Below are 6,234 nucleotides of genomic sequence, written 5' to 3' on the forward strand. Positions count from 1 at the left end.
AATGTTATAAATTACGATCCATGCTCCACCGAACAGCAAATTTAATATTTGGCAGATGTTAAAAAATTAATTTGGACCACGGGGTAGACGGCCGGTGTGGCCGAGCGGTTCTAGGCGCTTCAGTCTGGAACCGCGCTAGTGCTTTGGTCGCAAGTTCGAATCCTGCCTCGGGCATCGGTGTGTGTGATGTCCCTAATATGTGACCGAGCGGTTCTAGGCGCTTCAGTCTGGAACCGCGTGACTGCTACGGTCGCAAGTTCGAATCCTGCCTCGGGCATCGATGTGTGTGATGTCCTTAGGTTAGTTACGTTTAAGTAGATCCAAGGTCTAGGTGCCTGATGATCTCAGATGTTAAGTCCCATAGTGCTCAGTGCCATTTGAACCACGGGGTAGAGACAGAATCTTGGAACGCAACTATAATCTGGTTACTATCATTTGTAAGATAATAATAGGAATGCGTTTTTCTCTTTACTGTTCTTCGAGAATCGCACAACAATATTTAAGTAAGTGACATTTAATTATTGAATATTATCTTAAATCTTTTAGAACGTCGGATCTTCTCACACTAAATTTAATTAGCCTTAATGAGCTTCAACAAGATCAGCTTAATAGTGAATTTCGCTAGAATGGCTGCTATAGACAATTTACTTGAGCTCGTCTGTAACGGTGGAATCGAAGTCTCTACGACATGGACACACGCCTTCTTTCGGTAGAGAAGGGGAAACGTAAGAAGGTAGACGTGTTTTTTTGACCTTCATCTGTCACTTTACGTAAACTCATATCGGGGATACTCACTGCATTACTAGTTGATATTATTAAAAACTTAAGGCGTAATCTCTACTCAAGCTGGATGACGGAAAATACTCGTATATGAGATATTACATGTCTCGTCTTCTTTTTTTTTTAATCCAAATGTAACTTCGAGACTTCCTGTTGGAGATAAAGGAAGTGACTCTGAGTCTTTCGAAACGTGCAGGAAGCTGACAGGAAATGTAGTTTGAGAAACCGCGAAGCACGGACTACACTCAGCGTGCCCCATCAGCTGCCGTTCGTATCTTATCAGCGTCCGGCGACTGATAGTTCATCGGCACCGGATATTTGGCAAGAACGATCTATCTCGCCGCGGTATATAATCTTCTGATAGGCCGATCTTTATTCATGGATTCATTCATCCCCTTCACAGTTGCTGGAGCGTAGTGCAAGTTCAGGGAGCTGTCCGACAACCATGGAGAAGTACTGTGGCATTGTCTACGAGCTGGACGTTGAAGGCCAGCAAAACATGGAGCAGTTCTTGGGCGCACTAGGTGAGTACTTTTGTCTGATAGAAAAGTATTTCTCGTATATAATATCCCAATGCGTTTCGCATGTCTCTGTTGCTCGCGTTTGAAGCTCAGTGATAATCTCACGTGATTCTGTTTATTTCCACTCACAAAGTCGTGTAGTAGTTTTAGGTCGGCGTTACCCTTAACAGGAATATTCCTTTCATAATACATTGCTATTGGTTTTAACGAAAATTACTTCATTGACAATGGTTACTGATTAGTAAGTTCTTCTCGAGATGTTGATGACAATCTCGTTGAGGTATGTGAGCTGTTACGGTTTTCCTGACCATATTTCCACTGATTATACGTCTGTAAAGAACCGATTGCATTACAGTTCACGTACGGAGCGAATTTAACAGCATACTAAACTATGTTCGTCTTTCAGATTTATTTTTAGGAGCTTCTCAAGCTAAATTTAGGATATGGCATAAATATAGGTCTCAACTGTCTTCCATACGACTAGGTAACCACTAGAATCCACCCCCAGTTCTTTAAAGAAAGAACTATCTTATATAAAACAACTTCAAGCGTCTGATTATAAATGATTTAATGTGTTCAATATTTTCTGTTAAGAATGTAAAACCTTAACGGTTAAATACACTAAGTTCTATTTATGTGGATTTTATTAGTTTCGGATTATTCGCCCATAGACAACAGAAAAAAGTCAAAATCAGATACTTATGTTTAGAGCTATTTATATTTTCCTGAAAAGCTAGTTATTCTCTGTGCCGTACAAAGACATAAGCTTGTCAGTATCTTCAGTGGTATACGTGCATGTCTACAAAATTGGTTGTGAATTTAGTTAGGAGTAATGAATCAACAAATTAAAACGTCACGATGACGTTGAAGTTTTACTGCATGAAAAGCAGAACCACACGGCTGCTACGGATGCAGGTTCGAATCCTGCCTCGATCATGGATGTGTGTGATGTCCTTAGGTTAGTTAGGTTTAAGTAGTTCTAAGTCTGGGGGACTGATGACCTCAGATGTTAAGTCGCATAGTGCTTAGAGCCATTTGAACCATTTTCGATCACCCGATAGTCAGTACTTAGAGGTAAATAACTAATGATCTCTAACAAACATTTAATTTCTTATTGACAGAAGCAATTTACACTTCGTTATAATCACTAAAGCTCAGTGCAAGGTAATCCACTGGCATAACTCAACTCTTGGATCAGAACCATTCGCGCCATTGCTTGCACACGATGTTTATGATGAGGGTACAGCTGTAAGATAATTCTTACTATATACACTGTATTGTTTGCAATACGCATTTCACGATCAAGTTGATTAGTTCTTAAAGATTAATCTTCTCATCAAATTTTACTCTGCGAACTATTATTCGCCAATAGCATATCTGTCGCATGAACCACCCAGTTTTACCTCCTCACCAAACATCGATTCGTAGACAGCACTTTGTATATTATTAAATGTTGACTTCGGTTTTGAACTGAGCTGTGGAGGAGTTTATGCTGTAGTGCCAGAGAAAACGGATGGATACGTCAGTTTGGGCCTTATGATTATAGCTCACATGATCATCCTTACCTAATATGAACCACCCAGAAGACAAGGCTGGATGTCAATGTAACTTCGTACATGTACAGAACATCAACGGGTACGTAACTGATTAGAGCTGTAATTGCCTGTGACAGGTAAAACAGTCACCTGAGTGCATGAGTATCTTAGAGTTGTTAACGGGCCTGATAGGATATCTAATAGACATGAACAACGTAAGATTTTGAGTGATGACTGAAGAATACAGAGATGGCGCACACTCGTGTGAGATAGCTTTATCAGCACACGGCAGCGTTTTAAAGGGCCACTTTGTGGCTTTCTATTTGGCCAGCTCCAGATTTGTGGGGCAGTCGAATTCGACAGTGTCCCGATGTTGGACTGTATGGGACATAAGAGCACGCTTAACCACCGTCAGGGTTATCGAAGACGAAGCCTGACCACCACAGGATGGTCCTATTTTGCAGCAAGCGCATCGCCTGCCATCCGAAAACTTCTAGCTAAACTCTGCATCATTTCACACCACTGGTCGGACACTAGTGGCAGCTGGAGCAGGGAATGACTATCACATGTGTAGGCTACCGTTAACATCACGAAACTAACGATTGCGTATGGAGCGGAGGCGTGACTGGGAAGCATGGACAGCTACCAAATGGCGTCTCATTGCGTTTTGCCAGTAAGCGCGGTTCTGAATTAACCCGAATGACCATCGACGGCCAGTTTGGCAGGGCCCTGGGGAGAGCTCCCCTTCTTCAATTGTTTTGAGAAGGCGCAGCAGTGGTACTCCTGGGAGCCATCGAGTATGAATTCAAATCTGGGGACTGTGACGGCACAACGGTACGTCGCGATTTTCCTGCGTCCTCATGTGTTACCTCTCATACGACAGCATCGAGGAGCCAGGACAACGCTCGTCCACATATGTTATGCGTGTGTTTCTACGATGTGTCCGCTTGATGTTGAGATTGGACAGCAGGATTCCCTGATGTGACCCCCATAGAACATGTGAAGGATCAGCTAGGGCATCAACTATAGGATATCAAGAAAAGAGCTTGCCTCAGGTGAGGATGCAACGGCTTTATGACATCTTTCTCAAGGAAATCTGTGCTAGCCAGAGAGTGTGCGACGTAATGCTGATGAGTGTGCTCATACTGCCAAGTCTTTGTAAATCTCATTCGGTTTTGTAATCACTGAAATAATTTCATGTATCTTCCTAGCCTCTAAAGTTTCTCCTAGGTGCTTCACTTCTTTTGTTTAGCCAGTATACGTAACTGATTTGGCACATGTGAGTAGAAGGTACACATATCTTTCTGAACTACCATTCTGAGCACTATGGGACTTCTGAGGTCATCAGTCCCCTAGAACTTAGAACTACTTAAACCTAGCTAACCTAAGGACATCACACACATCCATGCTCGAGGCAGGATTCGAACCTGCGACTGAAGCGCCTAGAACCGCTCGCCCCACCGGCTGGCGCAGCATATCACAGCGCACGTGCAACAGAAACCAAAACATTGCTTTAAAACAAGCGTTCAGTGCATAGTGTTGTGGAATGGGGAAAAAAACCGCAAATTGGCGTTCATAAGAAGAAGAACAACACCAAAAATACAACAGGAGCGTAATATGTAGGAAATTGTCCACGCAACCTGCCACTGATGATGCCTTGCAGAAAATAAAGGCGAAACGCTTATGGCACTAAAATTGTGTTTTATTCAGTTGCTGTCAGACGGTCCATAAGTAAGAATTATTAATATACCGTAATATTACACGCAACTGAAGAAGACAGGACTATAAAAGTTGAAGTTGTGTGATGTCTTTAGGTTAGTTAGGTTTAAGTAGTTCTAAGTTCTAGGGGACTGATGACCATAGCTGTTAAGTCCCATAGTGCTCAGAGCCAAGCCATAAACCTAACTAACCCAAGGACATCAGACACACCCATGCCCGAGGCAGGATTCGAACCTGCGACCGTAGCGGTCGCGCGGTTCCAGATTGTAGCGCCTAGAACCGCTCGGCCACCCCGGCCGGCTGTCTGGACAGGTGGGGGGTATACTGACGGCAGTGTTACAATTGCAGGTGTCAGCGACCAGTTGGCCATAGACTTTGTGCTGTCGGCGTCGTGCAGGGTGACTCTGACGTCAGACGGTGACGAGTTCACGCAGCAGACGAGCACCTGCTGCTACGAGGACGTGGTGAGCTACCGGCTTGACGAGTGCTACGAGCAGCAGGGCTACGACGGCCGCCTCGTCTGCAGCCTGGTGACGGAACCGCGGCCCAGCACACACCTGCTGCAGCAGACGTACGAAGACGGCACCTCCGTCACCATCGAGAAGCGCTTCAGCACCACGGAGCTCGTCATGGTGCGTGTGCAGGCTGTGCTCATATTAAACACACTGTTCTCTATTACTCGCAAGAGGCTCAGAAACCTCAGGGTGACAAAAACAGGAGAGCTGCTGCATAGAATTTGGTCTAAATATTTTATCATGCAAGACTGGTATTGAGCCTCAGTCCCATCTTAAGCAGCAAGCCTAAAAATAGCTGTGTGACAACAACGTGTTAGCTTATATGCCCACTTACGGTGAGGGACCAGTTCCCGTTACCATTTTTTTTGTTTCGCTGGGGGCGGGGTCTTCATGCGCTTCAAACTATCTCTCTTTCTCTCTGTCTGTCTCTCTTTCATGTGACGTCGGAATTCCAGATCTTTCGGGCGAACTCCAATTCTTGTTTGCGTTTACGGTCATGCTTCAGGAGTGTCCACAAATCTATCTCCGGCCTTATTGTTCTAGAGGACTTCTGAGATGACGCCTTTGGGGTTTTGTATCTGTACCAGGGGAATAGATTTGGTCTTCCGATCTCTTATAGATGACTGATGGTGCTAGGGACTATTGTTAATCATTTCTGTACAAGGTATGTCCATACGGGAGTCATGGTGTAGCTCTGAAAGTCCACAGTGTTCTTTTCAAAATCCATCACAAGTGTTTGTTCTAAACTACTTCTTTATCATGGAATTTAGTTTTGCTCGTAAGTCGATAAGACTGTACTCTTATAAAGTCGGATTTTGGTAGCCATTCCTAATTTGTTGGGCAGGAATAGAGGTATGATCTTCTCTGACATGGCCTGTGTTTTCGCTCTAAAGTCCTCTATACATGTTTATGCAAGAACAAGTATGGGTCCAAAATTTCCCTCAGGTACCTGAGAGTGTGAATTCGTGATGCATTTGTATTGAGCAATTGTTACGTATCTCCAACGTTGATATTGTTTTTACTGAATTTGACATCAGTCTTCTTCTAATTCTGCGGGTGGAAGTCGCATGGATTCTATTAGTATCTCCCGCGAGTTGGGGGATCTGCACTTGTGGCTCTGTGGGTATGTCGTTGATGTAAATTGTAAACAGGAAAGGAGACAGC

Source organism: Schistocerca americana, chromosome 8, assembly GCF_021461395.2.
Source record: "Schistocerca americana isolate TAMUIC-IGC-003095 chromosome 8, iqSchAmer2.1, whole genome shotgun sequence".
Taxonomy (NCBI): Eukaryota; Metazoa; Arthropoda; class Insecta; order Orthoptera; family Acrididae; genus Schistocerca; species Schistocerca americana.